We start from the raw sequence: 19,202 nt of genomic DNA on the forward strand, positions 1-19,202 counted from the left end.
ACCCCATTAGTCGAAGGAGATTACATATACATCCATAGGTCCTTGTCTGATGAGGTAGGTAGGTCCTTGTCTGATGAGATCGGTAGGTCTAGTCTGATGAGATCAGTAGGTCCTTGTAAGATGAGATCAGTAGGTCCATGTCTGATGAGATCAGTAGGTCCTTGTCTGATGAGATCAGTAGGTCCTTGTCTGATGAGATCAGTAGGTCAATGTCTGATGAGATCAGTAGGTCCTTGTCTGATGAGATCGGTAGGTCTAGTCTGATGAGATCAGTAGGTCCTTGTAAGATGAGATCAGTAGGTCCATGTCTGATGAGATCAGTAGGTCCTTGTCTGATGAGATCAGTAGGCCCTTGTCTGATGAGATCGGTAGGTCCATGTCTGATGAGATCAGTAGGTCCTTGTCTGATGAAATCGGTAGGTCCATGTCTGATGAGATCGGTAGGTCCATGTCTGATGAGATCAGTAGGTCTAGTCTGATGAGATCAGTAGGTCCTTGTCTGATGAGATCAATAGGTCCTTGTCTGATGAGATCAGTAGGTCTAGTCTGATGAGTGTTGGTCCCGTTATGATAAGATCGGTAGGTCCTTGTCTGATGAGATCTGTAGGTCCTTGTCTGATGAGATCTGTAGGTCCTTGTCTGATGAGATCGGTAGGTTTTTGTCTGATGAGATCAGTAGGTTCTTGTCTGATGAGATAGGTAGGCCCTTGTATGATGAGATCGACAGGTCCTTGTCTGATGAGATCGGTAGGTCCTTGTCTGATGAGATCGGTAGGTTCTTGTCTGATGGGATCAGTAGGTCCTTGTCTGATGAGATCGGTAGGTTCTTGTCTGATGAGATCGGTAGGTTCTTGTCTGATGAGATCGGTAGGTCCATGTCTGATGAGATCGGTAGTTCCATGTCTGATGAGATCAGTAGGTCTAGTCTGATGAGATCAGTAGATCCTTGTCTGATGAGATCAGTAGGTCCTTGTCTGATGAGATCAGTAGGTCCCGTTATGATAAGATCGGTAGGTCGATGTCTGATGAGATCAGTAGGTCCATGTCTGATGAGATCGGTAGGCCCTTGTATGATGAGATCGGTACATGTAGCTCTTTGTCTGATGAGATCGGTAGGTCTAGTCTGATGAGATCAGTAGGTCCTTGTCTGATGAGATCAGTAGTTCCATGTCTGATGAGATCAGTAGGTCTAGTCTGATGAGATCTGTAGGTCCTTGTCTGATGAGATCAGTAGGTCCTTGTCTGATGAGATCAGTAGGTCCTTGTCTGATGAGATCAGTAGGTCCCGTTAAGATAAGATCGGTAGGTCGATGTCTAAAGAGATCAGTAGGTCCATGTCTGATGAGATCGGTAGGCCCTAGTATGATGAGATCGGTACATGTAGCTCTTTGTCTGACGAGATCGGTAGGTCCTTGTCTGATGAGATCGGTAGGTCCATGTCTGATGAGATCAGTAGGTCCTTGTCTGATGAGATCAGTAGGCCCTTGTATGATGAGATCGGTAGGTCCTTGTATGATGAGATCAGTAGGTCCTTGTCTGATGAGATCAGTAGGCCCTTGTATGATGAGATCGGCAGGTCCTTGTCTGATGAGATCGGTAGGTCCTTGTCTGATGAGATCAGTAGGTCCTTGTCTGATGAGATCGGTAGGTCCTCCTTGTCTGGTGAGATCGGTAGGTCCTTGTCTGATGAGATCGGTAGGTCCTTGTCTGATGAGATCAGTAGGTCCTTGTCTGATGAGATCGGTAGGTCCTCCTTGTCTGGTGAGATCGATAGGTCCTTGTCTGATGAGATCGGGAGATCCTTGTATGAGAGAGACACACACACACACACACACACACACACACGCACACACACACACACACGGCGCTACATAAGGGCAATTACCTTGCACGTGACATTAAATCCCATTCCATTCAGAAAGTGAAATGTAAACATGAGACATGTATTATGAGACTGTTATCGCCCCATTCCATCTATTCATGATATATTGTTGATGCCAAAAGAAGAAGCTGCTATTTTTAATAGGTAACATGAAAAGTCTTGACGAACAGCATAATTTGAATGAATACCTGCTGTGCTCACATAACGACCACGCCACATCCTGTTCCAGGGCGAGGTCTACTGGTTATTACGCATCCTATTTCATCCTATACAATCCCATTTGACTTTGGGCTCACATTTTAAGACACACTACACCGACCTCACAATCATTGCCATTGTCTAAGCAATGACATATTACGCCCCAGCGCATCTCGTCCCGAGTAAATGCATTACGGTATTGGTGATTTCACAGCTATAGTCCAGTAGGATCCAGACACTGCTAAATGAGGATGCTGACGAGTGCTTTGAATGAAACCGCTAAAATATACTACACAGAGTGAGTGGATGAGTTAGGATTTCAGTCCGCCTTTAGCAATAAGCTGGCAACATTACGACGGAGGATACTAAGAATGGTCTTCACAAATTGTACCTTAGTGGGCAATGAAACTCGCGCTTTGGCGTGACGAGACAACGCTTATATAATAAAGGCTAAATTTAAGGAGCCTACTGATTTTTAAAATGACCAAAACAAAGTGCTTATTTAATCCTTTTCAGGTGAAAGTTAATATGATTTTTTTTTCGTGTACAAGAACGACCTCGCTGAAAACATCAACCCATTCTGATCATGACCTTCGTGTCTTTTACCATCCACGCTAACGAATCTGCGAAATAATATACTGGAAGTAATAGCTTTTGCAATCACAGTCCAATGGAGATTAAATAGCATCCAATATACCACATCCTCGGAGGATCAACCGAGTAAAGATAATTAGATCCTAAGGTCTAAAGGTTCGCCGACGACAGGGGACAATCAATTGGTATTCAACAGCTCCAGTATCAGCAGCCGCAACTCCAACACGGTCATGAAAGATGCGGATACACTTGTAGTAACATGGGGTCATGGGGGACCCCGTGGGTTGGACAGATGCCGCCCGGGACACTTGCTGCTGTCAAAATGTTGGTTAAATTGATATCGATTTCTTCAACATTTGTCTTGATTTGAAGACGCTTCGACACTTAAACAGTAGCGTGTGATGAAATATTTAGGTGTTCTTTGTTTGGGTCCCTTCTACTGTTTGCAGTTGGTATAATGTATTATCACTGGTATTAATTACCAATTGATAAACTGGGAATGGTGGCGTTGTTTTATAGCAATATGTTATAGCAGATGTCCTTGAGCAACTCCAAGACGGTGGACAATAGTTGGCCCGCGGGACAAGAACGCAACCTTCACCTATCTGTCAGGTATGCTGCGGGCCAATGTTTCACGAATTGACAGAAATCAATATGAAATAGCCTGAGTGAATAGTTAATTTACAACCATTCTTGTCAGCGGAATTTAAAATAAGCATACGACGAAAATCAATAGAATTACAACAAGCACAAGAGCAACATAGTACCGACATGCATGCTCGCACTCAAAGGTGATATTGGTAAAATCAATAACAATACACTAGTGGTTCACAAGAGGCTCAAATGATAGCAGCTAGTGAGAACAGAGTTTTGACCTACATTAGATAGCCCCGGACCACTTCTCTGCGGAAGTTGAACACGACCTACAACTCCGGGATTATAGATTATACACGATTGATTACATGTGATGATCCGGCATTGTCAGTAGGTCTTTCGGCTATAGAATTTGTGTGCGTGAATGAGTGCGTGCGTGCGTGCGTGCGTGCGAGCGTGTGTGTGATTGAGGAGAAACTAATCTTGCCTACTTGATGTTTCGTGAATGTATGACTAAACTTCGATCGCACGTGCACTATGAAAGAGTTGATATAGTATTACGCCGCTTTTACCAACATTTCAGCAATTATTGTATTATACATCTATATACCGCAGGTATCCAGGTGAGGTACTAGTATCTGCTCAAATGCGGTTATATTTGTTCCCAAACCAGTGGATCCGTGTGCATTCCAGTTATTATTCTAAACTCCATGAGGATTATAAGCCCAAGCTGCCTACGGGCGCTAGAGGGTTTTTACATCCACCTCACATATCAGGTACCTATTCCCTGCTGCGTGAACAGAGGCACATTTGAACTAAATCACTTGCCCAGGGTCACCACACGGCCAGGTCCCATACCATCGACGAGTGGCTTCTGTTGAGTGCACAGGGTGTCTGTACTGCACACTAGGGGTACACACTATCACGGCGGAGGACACCAGAAAACGGCTTCACACATTGTACCCATGTCGGGAGTGGGGTGTTGTGTTCGGCTTGACAAGTGAACGCTTTAATCACTAAGCTAACCCACCGTCCAGCTTGTGCAATGTGGACATACCAGTACAATGTCTGAAAATAACTGTTCTTGAATGTTAGTCCAGTAAATGATAATGTCGTGTTCTTTTATCCGTAAAACTGCTTCGATCGTGTTGGTGAATTTGGTTCGAACTGGACACTGTGCTTCAGTGCGCTGGCATCGATTCGGGATCGAAGGTACACTGATCAAGCCAGGATATAAACCTTTGTTTGTCGATCGATGCATCTTCCCGAGGCAAGGGCGTTAATTGAGTATAAAAGTCCATTTTCCATCCTTGCCGAACTAGGATGGTATTATGGAGTTCTTTTGGCCGGATTAACGAGTCTATGCATAGTCCAATCACAATCACGCAACGAAATCGAAATCCGGTTCTAAACTGTCGTGCAGATTTCAGTCGATTGTAGTATTTACAAAGCATGTGCACCGCCAACTCGGTGTCAGCAGACATTTTCCAAATCTTTCCATATTTTTAATCAAGATGCTCACGTGATTTGATGCACTTCGCGATGTATGGCCCGTTTTATCACAATAAAGATTGTGATTATCAATCAGATAGTCTTGACTGGGCGCTGTCATTTTGTCTGAAGCAAATGCAAGTGATACGAGAGGTGGAATCTGATTGTCCTTAGGAGAGGCAAAGAAGGGACATAACTCGTAATAGCCACTGGTGGCGCTACGGTCGAGCCCGGGAATTACAGCCGTGTTCGGCAAGGGTGGAAACTGGACTTTTAAAGTCAGTTAACTCTCTTGCCTCGGGAAGATGCGATTGATACGGTCATATATCAATGAACATGTTATGTTATGTTATGTTACGTGTTATGGATATCAGGGGCGGTCGGGTAGCCTAGTGGTTAAAGCGTTCGCTCGTCACGACGAAAACCAGGGTTCGAATCCGGACATGGGTACAATATGTGAAGCCCATTTCTGGTGTCCCCCGCCGTGATATTGCTGGAATATTGCTAAAAGCGACGTAAAACCAAACTCACTCACTCACTATGAATGATCGTCTGTCCTCTAATACCCAAAGCAATAGCACCAAAAGTTGACAATAAGTTGTATGCATTATATGTGCACAACATCTCAAATGCTACTCAACCCCAAAAAGTACAAGAATTTGTACCTTACTAAGGTAGTGTTATCCCAAATATAACATTGGTTGCATTTGGCCACTTCTAAATGGAATTGTGTATTCAGAACAAGAAGTAGCCCTGAAACGTTGTGTGCGTACAATGAAAAGGTTGTTATCCACAACATTCCTTTCAATGATAACTTGCAACTTCTAAATGCCTATAAATCCTTCTACACAGGAAAGAGTTCTACACGCCAGGAAACGTTTTATCGCTATCACATTTCTTTGTAGACAGGGACAAATTTGCTGTGTAACGCCACACTCAGCAATGACGCTGATCTGTAAATAATTGAGTCTGGGCTAGCCAGTGATTGATATCATGAGCATCGATCCATGCAACAGAGATACAATGACATGCAGTCAACCAAATAACTTAACCTGACCACCCGATCCTTTTAGTCGCCTATTTCGACAAGCATCGGTTGCTGGCGACCTCAATGCTTACCCGGTATGGACTTAGGGCGAACGTGGGCGACAGGTAGACCTATCTGTACCCAAACCAAAATTTCGCTGTGCAGAGTTACACCCCTTTGTTGTGCTGGTCGTGGGTTTGAATCCCAGATTCACCCACATTATAAATCTTGGTCTGTCAACACCGTACCCATGAGCTTGTGTTTCAGCAAAGTAGTAAACTTCTCCATCCCACAATACGCTGACACACTTTTATATTATTAAAATACAGTTTTGTTGTGTTTTTCTTCCGTCCCTCCACATATGTATTTCAGTCTAGTAATTGTGTCTGTAGTGTTACGCAGAACAAATTTCAGCAGTAAGTAGTAACACGCTGGCAAATAAGTAGATCACAAACGTCTAATGAGCTCCACTGTTACATCGATGTTTCTGGCTCACCGTAGATTGGAAACAAAGCTAACATTAATAGCACGCTGTTTACTTCTCACAAGAAGACGTCATTAAGCCAGTCTAACCAGGCTGTACTGTTACAAATTGAATTTTTATCAATATGTCATTACTTGGCAGAGAACGTTTCAGACAATGCAATTCGGAACATGTCATCCATACTATTCGCCCAACTGGTAAGACCCGCCTGAGCTGGGCTCAGTTCATCAGATATTAATCACTGGATTGTCTGGTCCAGACTCGATTATTTACAGACCGCCGTCATATAGCTGGAATATTGCTGAGTGCGGTGTAAAACAACAAACCAACGTCTGTCTGGACCAAACAATCCACTATATAATTGATATCATAAGCATCGATCCTCGCAATGTGGGATCGATGACATGCATCAACCAAGTCAGCGAGCCCGACCACCCGATCCCGTTAGTCGCCTTTTACGACAGACATTGTCGCGTTTTACGGCAAGCATGGGTTGCTGAATATCTATGGAATATTGAGTGCGGCGTAAAACAACAAACAAAAGATTAACAACATATGTACGTTGTATATTGTTGGCTATGCCCCCTTGGTTTTCAATGCTCATGAGACATGGCAATTTGCAGACAAATTAAGTGAAAGCCCAGATAAGGCTGACTTATTTCCGGCGGTAGTCTTTTTGAACGGAGAGAGACGACAGCTGCCGAAAGACAACGACTGAAGTTGCTATATTACACAACGCAAATTCTGCAATATGTCACCATGAATTTGCCAGCTCAGCGAAATTCGTATCGCCGCGAGGCAAAACGTCGTCGTAAGGATTATCCAAGTTATCTCGTGGCATCTAGACAGTTTGGGTCATGGCGGGTGCACCGGTGAGAAATGGCGGAAATATTACACGACCAGAATATGCGCATGAGCGGCTGAATCACTGAGGAGGTATGCCGCGTTGGCTTTTCGAGCAATCTTAAAGTCAACGTATATCATGGCGGTTACAAAACATAGCTTCACAGAAAGCATCATTGTGGATCGAATTATTTAGCGAACTAACAGTTAATCACAATAAACCAATACACGTCTCATTTATGCTAAAAACATTTTATAAATATATTGATGTTTATTGCTCGTGTACAAGTTTACTTATTGACAATGAAAGGGTAAATATTAAATTGCCCTTGTATCGGTATTTTTTGACAATTGTAAACGTTTTTGTAGAAGGGCGAAGAGACTCCAACAGGATTTCAAGGGGTGGATGGGAAGATTTCTTAAGTGAGTAGTTTGTTCAGAAATATGCCCAAAATGAAGATTTTTGGGGCAGTGGTAAAAAATGAATATATTTTTTGTTGGATACAGATAGGGAAAAATAGCTTGTTAAAAAAAACAATGACACCCCCCCCACCCCCCCCCCCCCCCCACCCCCAAATCAAATGGATATGCTCCTTTACTATAATACAGTAAATGGCTATGTACGCCTTAACCCCAATGTATATATCCTACACTTAATCACCAATGTGTACATACTGGATACTGGATGTGTATATTACTGATATGAAGAAGAAAGTTACTCTCGTAAATATGTAAACGTGAAAGCGCCAGCCATAGATACCTTGTCGACAGCTCAGCTATTCCTGTCTCTGCCCTCCGGCACTGATAAGGCTTCCTGTAACTGACATTTTTACTCTAAACTAAGAATAAAACTATGACGTCATTCATTGGCCCCATATGGATAATCAAGAGGTTATTGTGATATGACTTGGGTAATCAAGGCCTGGCAGGTGTAGGGTTTTCTTTAGTGGGTCGAATTGATTCGGAATGTAAAGGTTTCATGTAGTCTGTACTCGGTTGAATGATTCTTTGTAAGAATTGTTTAAAGCGTAGGCTTAAAAAACATGCCTGTCGAACAAGATCATTGAGAAGAAGACAGATAGATACGACTGGGCATGGAGTAATACGATACGAAGGCTCAGTTTAACATGCCTGGATTAGGCTACTGTCGAGTCGAAAGGACACGAATTCATTCTGACATTATAAAACACCTAAACTGGCTCAAGGTTATAGGTAAAAGCTCACAAGACGTGCAATTACACGAACCGGAACGATAACGCAGGGGGCTCTTCAAGACACGTGCGTTAACAGTAGCAATGCTATAAGCTCTCAAAGACATTATAGTTAGCACTGTGTCCGTAATGGTGTCATTTTACTCTCTTTAAACAATGTATGTTAACGCTCACTGTTGCACCCGTGAAGATACGGGATAGAATAGGTCTTCAGCAACCCATGCTTGCCGTAAATGGCGACTATGCTTGTCGTAAAAGGCGACTAACGGGATCGGGTGGTCAGGCTCGCTGACTTGGTTGATGCACGATCATCGATCCCAATTGCGTGGATCGATGCTCATGATATCAATCACTGGATTGTCTGGCCCAGACTCGATTATTTACAGACCGCCTTCATATAGCTGGAATATTGCTGATTGCGGCGTTAAACAACAAACCAACCAAACCAACCAACGCTCACTGTTGCAATGATGACATTGAAAGCTATTCAAAAACGTATATGTCAGTATTAAATGTCGCAATGACATCGTCGCAGGCTCTTCAAAAAACGTATATTAACTCTTACTGTCGTAATGGATTAAGCTAGCGCTGGACTGCTAGTTGCCGTTTATCGTGTACAACTCCCATTTCAACATACATGTATCAGCCTTCTTTGTCAAGACATGCACTAGTGACTTTCCCATTACAAAATGATAATTGCACAACACTCTGCATGCCATATCTTATCAAATAAAGTGATACCATGACACATTGGTTGATGTCGATGTGTAATATCCGCTTGATAATGAGGACAAAATACAATTTGCAGAAAAGAGATCATATTTTGAATTCGGCCACGAAACGAGACGTCATCCAACAACAATGAAACATATATAGCCTAACACAGCTGGATATTGTTGAGACCAAGCCAGCGTGTCAACGCATGTGTTGTTTCCACGATTCAATCAACTAAGTGACCCATGTTGTGTATATGAGAATAAACAAGTATAACGTTCAATAACCATAGCAATACGCAAGGGCAATGTTGATATCATGTAAAACATGGAAACGAATCTGGAATATATATACGAACATAATTCTCAAGATCTGTATGTGATTTGACACACGTGCTTCACAAATAACATAGCTTAATATAACAGAAGGTTTAACATCAGGCAACAATTAAAAGCGTGTCGTATAACACACTGAGACAAACTCCACACGAACCTGTGTACTGACGATTACATAAACAAGAGGCATAGCTATTGATAAATATATGTGTATTATATTATACAACAATGTTAACATACCTGTATGATTTCATTCAGATTTCGAACGACGAAGGGCACTGGGAAACTGTTCCAAGAAAGTCTTTGCCTCGGATCCAGGTTATGACCTGTGAGCTTTATCACTCAGTTGACATCAGTCAGGGCGTTTGCTTCCCCGAGTTATAAATTTCACTGTTTGCATTTGTCCTTCTTGGGCCTGTGTATATGGGCCGCGTCCTAAATTCTCACCGCAGAAAACAGATCCGATCGACCCCTCGTGCACACCCGACACACCTTTGCCTGGCCCGGGATACGGAAGGGAATCACGCGACTACAAAAAAAGCCGGATACCCTTTTGGGTTATAACAATTTTAGAAACGCAGTCATGCATTAAATACTACCCTACACATATATATATACACTACATGGCATAGTCGTAAACCACGGTGCAATGTTTACATGGGCTCCAAGACCACATCAGTTATCTCCCTTATGTACTAATACATACTTATCGCTTGTCTCCTTGTTCATTTAGGTTCTGCATCGGCTTCGGTCACCTGATATGACGTCATGAGATTTTACGTTGTCAAGAGCGCGGCTGTATATATGGGTCATTGTCGCGCTTCGGGTGACCATGTCAGGGACAAAACGAAATGTCAGAAAAGGACCGGCGTTGCCTGTCAGAAGGAGTGTAGCGTGACCGCCGCTAGTTGTCACGCGAGCAGACGACACTTGAGAGTAGCATGAATAGGGGTAGTCAACAGATTTTTAGGTTGATTACAAATGGTATAGAAATTGCTCACATTGAGATTTGCTGCCGAGATCGTGTGTTTAAGAACTTCAATTGCTGGCGTGTGTTTTGCTTAGGTTGAACCAATTTCTCAGTATATACGATACTTGGGAAATCAATAATTCATTGAGGTTGCGAGAAAGCAATATGTCTGAAATCGCGTGCAGTCTAAGGGAATCGCGGTGTAATTCAAGTACCTTACCCAGGAATAGAGAAATATAACCAATTGTGAAGGTTCAATTCAATCCGATAAGGCTGTAATAAAGATAATTATATTCTTTCTTCATAATGGTATCACTAATCTCATCTTCTGATGTAATCAGGTGGTATTTGTGTTCTGCCTATGATCGAAGATTTCCCTTCGTAAATCCATAATGAATGAAAAACTTACGTCAAACAAAGATGAGCCTTACACTAAAACGTCAAGAGGAAAGAGCATTCCGAATGGTCTTTTACGCCGTCACTTTATTTCAGCTGTATTACGGCGGACCAGGGAAACCAGTGGTTGACATCATGAGCAGTGACCAAGGCCGTAGTTAACTTTTTTGACAGGGGGTGCTAATAAGATTATGCATCCCCCAGCAACATTCTAGCTATATGAAGGCGGTCTGTAAATAATCGAGTCTGGACCAGGATAATCCAGTGATTGACATCATGAACATCGATCCACGCAATTGGGATACTATGACGTGCACCACCCGATCCCGTTAGTGGCCTCTTATGACAACCACAGTCGCCTTTTAGGGCAGGCATGGGTTGCTGAAGACCTATTCTACCCCGGATCTTCACGGGTATTCAACCTTTTGAAAACCACTGCGGATACAATGCAGCAGATAGGCCAACATATACAATCAGGCCCCGAAAATGTATCAGATATACTGAAATCATTCTATAAGGGAACCCTCGACTATGAAGGAACTTTCGAGTCAGATACAGAATGGGATGCTAGAGCTGAAACGTGAATGAGAATGGGTCGGGTGATAGAAATGAGAACAGGATGACAGAGATGATAATGATATGATAGACCTGAGAATGGGATGCTGGAGCTGAGAAGGAGGCGAGTGGGTGTTAGAGATGAGAATGCGGTGACAGTGATGAGGATGGGATGGCAAAGATGAGAATGGGATGCTGGGTTGAGGAGGTGAGACTTGGATCCTAGAGCTAAAACTGGGATGCAAGAGTTGAGAATGGGAAGTTAGTGCCGAGAAGTGGATGAGAATTAAATGCTAGAGTTGAGAATGGGAAGTTAGTGCTGAGAAGTGGATGAGAATTGAATGCTAGAGTTGAGAATGGGAAGTTAGTGCTGAGAAGTGGATGGGAATTGAATGCTAGAGCTGAGAATGGGAAGTTAGTGCTGAGAAGTGGATGAGAATTGAATGCTAGAGTTGAGAATGGGAAGTTAGTGCTGAGAAGTGGATGAGAATTGAATGCTAGAGTTGAGCATGGGAAGTTAGTGCTGAGAAGTGGATGAGAATTGAATGCTAGAGCTGGGAATGGGAAGTTAGTGCTGAGAAGTGGATGAGAATTGAATGCTAGAGCTGAGAATGGGAAGTTAGTGCTGAGAAGTGGATGGGAATTGAATGTTAGAGCTGAGAATGGGAAGTTAGTGCTGAGAAGTGGATGAGAATTGAATGCTAGAGCTGTAAATGGGAAGTTAGTGCTGAGAAGTGGATGAGAATTGAATGCTAGAGTTGAGAATGGGAAGTTAGTGCTGAGAAGTGGATGAGAATTGAATGCTAGAGCTGAGAATGGGAAGTTAGTGCTGAGAAGTGGATGGGAATTGAATGCTAGAGCTGAGAATGGGAAGTTAGTGCTGAGAAGTGGATGAGAATTGAATGCTAGAGTTGAGAATGGGAAGTTAGTGCTGAGAAGTGGATGAGAATTGAATGCTAGAGCTGAGAATGGGAAGTTAGAGCTAAGGATTGGAGGAGGAGAATGGGACGCTGGAGCTGAGAAGTGGATGTGAATTTGAGTTGGGTGATCGAACATTAAACATATGCTCTAGGGTCTATAAGAGAGACTGTATGGCCGGTTGTATAAGAAAATTATCATCACTTTGTAAGCTCCATCTACCAGTACCCCACATTATTCTGGCGCGCAGTGGTATAACTGAAATACAGATAAAAGCGTTAAATCCGACTAACTCATTCTGGTCTTGTCCCGTGGGACAGGGAAACAGAATACATATATGTAGGCACCTGACACCATTTCTGGGTATCCAATTGCTATCCCCGTAGCTCTTTTGGATGAGAGTGGTCGGGGAAATTTGGATCAAACCGTTAGCTCGTCATGTGAAAGACCCCGGCACATGATGCGAAACCAATTCCTTATGTCTTCCCCAAGACTAACATCTAGTCTCTGAAATGAACTGTTTCACAGAAACAAAACCAGTTATTAAATTATAGTTATAAAATATAATTAAAAAGGAGCCAAAAACCTTTCTTCATCCCGATACTGCAGTAATCTAGACTTGTCAAATAATATAAACTTGTATGGGATATCGGATATATTTGTCTCAGGGTCTGTATGAGAGACCCGCCCTCCCCGTGAAACTGCTGGACCAGCCAAATGCGACGTACAATCACTCGCTGACTAAGTTATGCGGTTGAGGTAAGACAGTTACTGTGTTTAGTTGACACGTTTACAAGCTGATCAGAAACAAGGGCGTTAAGACAGATCGGGTAATGGAGCACCTTTCAATACCAAATGTCCTCAATAGCTCGTTGCCCCGTTCCCCAAAGTCCACTGTGACCACTACGTATACGTAGCCCCGATGTTGCTTGGTGGAGCGTGGCCCTGACATGACTCAACATGACTGTTCTTATAATAGCTGAATGGGACAGCGTACTTCCTGCTTGGTCCGTAGTCGACCGCGAGGACATCCGTCCTCATGCCGTAAGGTGACTGGCCCATACGGTATGCACGGAGGGCAGGAGTTGAAGTAGTCCTTTTGTCAACAATATTTAGAAGAACATTAGGCCCAAAAATAGAATTATGTTTTTTGGCGTTTTGTTTCCCCTAAATGACGCGAATTTCCCTTTACAAACCAATTTGCATGATTCACTAACAGTGACCCGAACGGTGCAACTTTCCCAATGCGTCCAGCCTCTATTTTCTGTTTCTATTAGGGAAACAATTTGTATAAGTTTATGTGAGATTGTATATAATAAAATGTCATCTGCTCCAGTCTCGGGTGGCCCATTCCTCCAGGGCATCAATTGTAGAGTCTGTGTAGAGTTGCGTCCCTTAGGCGTGTCAGAACCCAACTGACGTCGGTACATGTCCTGTATTTGCTCTGATTACTATTCAGTTACTGTAATAATTGTCTTTCTAATACCAGAGATCGTGGGTAAAACACACGGGGTAAAACACTCGGGTACACTCGGCTTGTACCATTCCCCAGATAGCACCTCGGACAGAGATGGAGTAGTTTCACGTATATTGCATGGCTTTAACTGTAAACTTCATACCAACCGACTCCTCCACATGTAGTTCGTGCAACATGACGATCGATTTTCAGTCAGAAAGTATGATTAATAAAAATAGGTGTAAAATCACAACCTGATACATTTACATCCAGGCCATACCGGGAAGATCCGGGATAGAATAGGTCTTCAGCAACCCATGCTTACCGTAAAAAGCGACTATGATTGTCGTAAGAGGCGACTAACGAGATCGGGTGGTCAGGCTCGCTGACTTGGTTGATGCATGGCATCGTATCCCAATTGCGTAGATCGATGCTCATGATGTCAATCACTGGATTGTCTGGAATATTGCTGAGTGCGGCGTTAAACAATAAACAAACAAACACCAAGGCCACGACTGCTGCCAGTGTATTGTGTAATATGAAAGTTACGTTAACAAGTGAAACTAGGGAACCAAGTTCTGGTATGGACCTATGAGATTGAGATGAGCCAAACTGGATGGTAAACGTCCTGCATCACTTCAAACTTTCCTCCCACATGCTCAAACCCAACTCACTCACATACTCAATGAAGTACAGGTCTTGTGTAGTTGGCGCCTGTTATATATCAGTAATGATGCGTTCCTTCTCCATAGGAGCGATGAAGCACGTGCGCAGTAAAACAGCGTGAACAATGGGCGGCGTATATCATAGGGTGTATTGGGAAGTTATATTTAGTATACGAATCATGCGGTTGAGTATGTATATGAATGAGTGACTGAGCAACATTAAACAATATTCCACCTGCACCACGCCTCACTTCTTCCAAGAGTTCCGGCGGCCTCTGTCACAGGCCAGCGCCATTTTAAGATTCGTCAGGTCTCACACAGTCCATTCAAGATATCACCTGTTTCATTTTTGACAAGTCTACACATATCGATAGACTAATGTCATAGAATGGTTAACTTTTATTAAGAAAATATCCTAAAACGTGGAAAACTATTTCCATGTTCGTAGTTATCTTTGTTTACATTGGTTGTACGGCTCCACGTGCAGTCATCGATGCCCAACGGAGAGCTAGCGATACGGCCACTTTGATGTATAATTATATATTACCATGAACCTCACTGTCTTAATAGCATATCTATATAATTATGCAGAATAACATCAAAGTCTCACCGAGAGGCTTGCATTAGGCCAGTCTGTTCTGATTTCAGAATACGCACGTTTGTTTACAAACATGAGAAACGTCCGGTCACGTGATATGCAAATTAGCCTGTGGTAGTAGTGGATCCAAATCACCACAGAGCCGGAATGTAATACCACGCACGTGACACACAACCAACGGCCTTCACCTACTGCACCAACGTGGAGAATGGAACCCATCTTTTCGATGTGATGAGCAAGCGCTTTAACCAGGGTACAATCCAACGTAACAGGTGTTCACTGGATTAACTTGATATATTTACAAATACTGGTTTCAAAGAAATAAAGGTACTTTGACATTTGCGTCGATCCAAAATAGGCTTGAGTGATAAACAATATGGTTGTTTTGTAAGAATAACCACGCATGAACCTTTTGTCTCTTTGCCAACACTTGCAATTAAGAACAGGACAGGTCCATATTAGGTTCCTATCAACAATGTCTTCTTATGAGTGAGTGAGTGATATTTCAGAAATATCACGACGCCATACGCAAAATCTTCACACATTGTACAAATGTTTGGGAGCGAACCCAGGCTATCGCCGCCAAAAATAACCTAAACCACTCGGCTACCCACCTCCTGTTCTCCACAGTGGTAAATGTGGGGATTCAGGGTCGGAATGTGTCCCCAGTACCCTTTTCTGGTTACATGTGCTGGGCCGCGGGGTAGCCTAATGGTTGAAGCGTTTTGCTCATCACACCGAAGATCCGGGTTCGATTCCCAACATGAGTACAGTGTGCGAAGCCTATTACTTTTGTCCCCGCTCAGATATTGCTGGAATATTGGTCAATAGCGGCGTAAAACCATACTCACTCTTGTCGCAAAGTCGTCTTAATTAGATTGTGTTGTCGGGCTAACACTCATAAGAGCGAATTGATGGCTGTAAATAATCGAGTCCGATTCAGACAATCCAGTGATCGACATCAAGCGCATCGATCAAGGATCGTGCAGGATTAGCGAGTAAAGTTTGGAAGCATATCGTGATAAGGATAAAGACACGCTATGGTGACACTTGACTGATTGTTAGTTTTGTCCCTAAGTGGAACACATTGGAAACATCTCTTCTTAACGTACATACTTCTCTATGTGTTGGGGCAGTGGGGGTAGCCTAATTCGCTCGCCACGCCGAAGACCCGGGTTCGATTCCCCACATGGCTACAATGTGTGAAGCCCATTTCTGGTGTCCCCCGCTGTGATATTGCTGTAATATTGCTAAAAGCGGCGTAAAACCACACTCACTCACTCTCTATATGTTTCCATGGGTCGCGGTTTTTTTTACAAACATAGTTTGCTGGAGACAACTTTTTCTTCTATAGTCTTACCCGGAATACCCAGAATACCCGGAATATCCACGTGTACATTTGTTTTGAACTATCATTGATTATGATGGGAATTTCAACTTGAGCCAGTTGAATTTCTCCCGTGCTTGCCGTAAAAGGCGACTTTGCTTGTCGTAAGAGGCGACAAACGGGATCGGGTGGTCAGGCTCGCTGACTTGGTTGATGCATGTCATCGATCCCAATTGCGTGGATCAGTGCTTATGACATTAATCACTGGATTGCCGGTCCAGACTCGATTTTTTACAGACCGCCGTCATATAGCTGGAATATTGCTAAGTGCGGCGTTAAACAACCAACCAACCAACTGTCCCTGTTAATCACCAGTCACCCCTTTTCCAAAACCGCCATTTGGCTTGTCCCCAAACGACACAGTTACCTTCGTTGCAAGTCTGCTAACCTCGAACAGCAGGCCGATCCACCAAATCATATCACCACATGCCATGGGGATAATGGCCATCATCAAGTGACGTAATCAGGACCAGATTAGATCATTCTAAAGTTTGAAAGTTTAATGCAAAATTATCTACAGCGCGACCTCCCGGAGACCCACTTGAACACGGCAGATCGATAATGAGCTGGAGGTCAGAGCCAGCTGACATTTTCCATGATCAGATGGGGCGACCCTCCTCGCCGTCAGCCCATTGGATGTGTAGTGTACATGGTAAGGCGAAGTGAATTGTCTGGAAGATAAAAATGTCAGCGGGTCACCTCTCAATTTGACACCGTATTTAAAGGATGTACTGGGTTCGTAGTTGAGATAGTGTCAACGTCTTAAAGATGTCATGCAATTGTTTGGTTTTTTAGATACCATCACCATCACCATCACCGACGTTATCGTCGTTACATTTAATATATTATACTTCAGGCGGTTACCAGCGAGGCGCTTTGGAATCATTACGTCTTTTGTATGTGGTGAAGATTGGTAGATGTTCTCATAAATATCTCCAGCTCATCATGAGTTAATTTAAGAATTACAAGACAGCTGACTGGTAAAAAGGCACAACAGTTTTTCTTTTAGACACAACCCAAAGTTCCTAGACTTGGCATCTTCTCCTGGTCCATCAACTTTCGATTTTCTGACTTGGAAGACATTAAAATACACGATTTCACTATGAAAGTTTTGTAGAGACATGTACATGCCTTTAAAGCGTACAGTAGAACACGGATATATCGAATACAGATATAGCGAACAAACGGATAAAACGAACTGTTAAAAAATCCCCGATTTATCTCCAATGTAATATCATATAAAATTTACGTATATAACGAACTTTCTACAGCGAACTAACGGATACAGCGAACTGATATCTGATCACATTTTATATATATATATATATATATATATATATATATATATATATATATATATATATATATATATATATCATATACATTACATAGGTTGACATCAGCTCGGTTGTTATCGTGTTTTAAAACATAGTCGTAAAGTTATATTATTAGTGAAACGTTTTTGTCTTGCACATGTGCTTTTGCTTTCAATAAACTAAATCATAATGCCGTTATTGATTTAGCACGATATGCGCGACAAATATTACATAGATTTCGCGCAAGAACTACATTTTATGTACGCTTCACTGGATGCTGTGTTACGTCTTCAGACTCGGCAGTTACGAGTGGGTGAATAACTGAACGTTGTTTAAGAACACTGTCAGAAATATTTTACCTATATGACTGTGGCAAGTAAATAATCGTGGCTGGGACGGGAAAACCGGTGACTGAAGGCATAAGCAGTGATCCACACACTATGACACGCAATCAGACAAGGCACCAATTATTTGGCTCAACGATAAACGCGAGGCACTGGAAACCTACTCTGACCCGTATCTCCACAGGGTGACGTCTCAACTTTAATTTTAGTGAGATAATTATCATTTCTGCAAAATGTGGTGTTTAAATAACATCTTACATTGACAGCATGATTGAAAAACATCGATTTATTCTCTTGACAGGTATTATCATGTCTTTGACTGAAAAATATGCCTATCACTAGATAGGATTGATATTTAATTTACACCTTAATCCGTCAAACTGTTGCAGAGCCTTTATAGAGAGTTTACTTTGTGCACATATATAGGCAGCGTTTTGGTTGTTTAGAAAAGTGGATATGTAGATTTTGATAGGACTGAAATGTCGTTCTGCAACCGTGTTGCTTCTCGGCGGTTGAAGGGATTGAACGCATATTCTGTTCTGTACTGGGCTGTATCCTAGTTATCTGATACCCAGCCTCCCCACCCCCATGTATATAAAATTATAATATTGTTTTTATATCAATCATCATCTTGTAAAACAAACATATTTAAAACATCATATACTGTATATGCACATTGATCACTGAAGATCAACAACACAACACATAAAAATGTCAAGGTACATGACAGGAACAAAGAGTTTAGCGTAGAATATTAGAACCGGATTGTTTCTCTTATAATATTATCTGATACAGATATATCCATTGATGTCCCTGAAGGTAAGTATAAGCTTCAATATCAGCTTCTTAAACATATCAACTCTTCCTCCTCATTTCACCTTTTAATCAGTGATTTTGTGAAAAAATATTATTTTAATATTTTTTTATTAAAATGATCGATTTGATCCAACAGATCAATAGTCGATAGCACAATCGGTTGAAAATGTGGTGAAAATGGCAGAGCTCCAGATAAGCTTTTGGTGTTGTGGGTATTTTACCCATGCATTTTAAAATCATTGGGTATCAGTAATTCTAGGTGCGTATTCAAATTTCTGTTACCCACTAGTTTTTACACATGTGGGTATTTAAGTTAAATATTTAAAAACACTATTCATCTAGTCCCTGCAAACTGATGTCGTGTGGGTTCGAGAGCTTTATAGGACTCAAAAATACCACGATACATCC

The 19,202-nt window shown here is 42.3% G+C and overlaps 1 long non-coding RNA gene across 1 annotated transcript in view; it reads right to left on the bottom strand.

Annotated features, from left to right (window-relative positions):
• The window catches only part of LOC139463828 (uncharacterized), an 80,286-nt gene extending 70,300 nt beyond the window's left edge, over nt 1-9,986 (bottom strand). The window contains exon 1 of the long non-coding RNA XR_011653068.1: nt 9,614-9,986. This is a non-coding gene — a long non-coding RNA (uncharacterized lncRNA). The remainder of the gene's footprint in view (nt 1-9,613) is intronic.
• Nucleotides 9,987-19,202: the final 9,216 nt, after the last annotated feature.

The sequence above is a fragment of the Haliotis cracherodii genome, unplaced genomic scaffold, assembly GCF_022045235.1.
Source record: "Haliotis cracherodii isolate W230 unplaced genomic scaffold, xgHalCrac1.p SCAF_1, whole genome shotgun sequence".
Taxonomy (NCBI): domain Eukaryota; kingdom Metazoa; phylum Mollusca; class Gastropoda; order Lepetellida; family Haliotidae; genus Haliotis; species Haliotis cracherodii.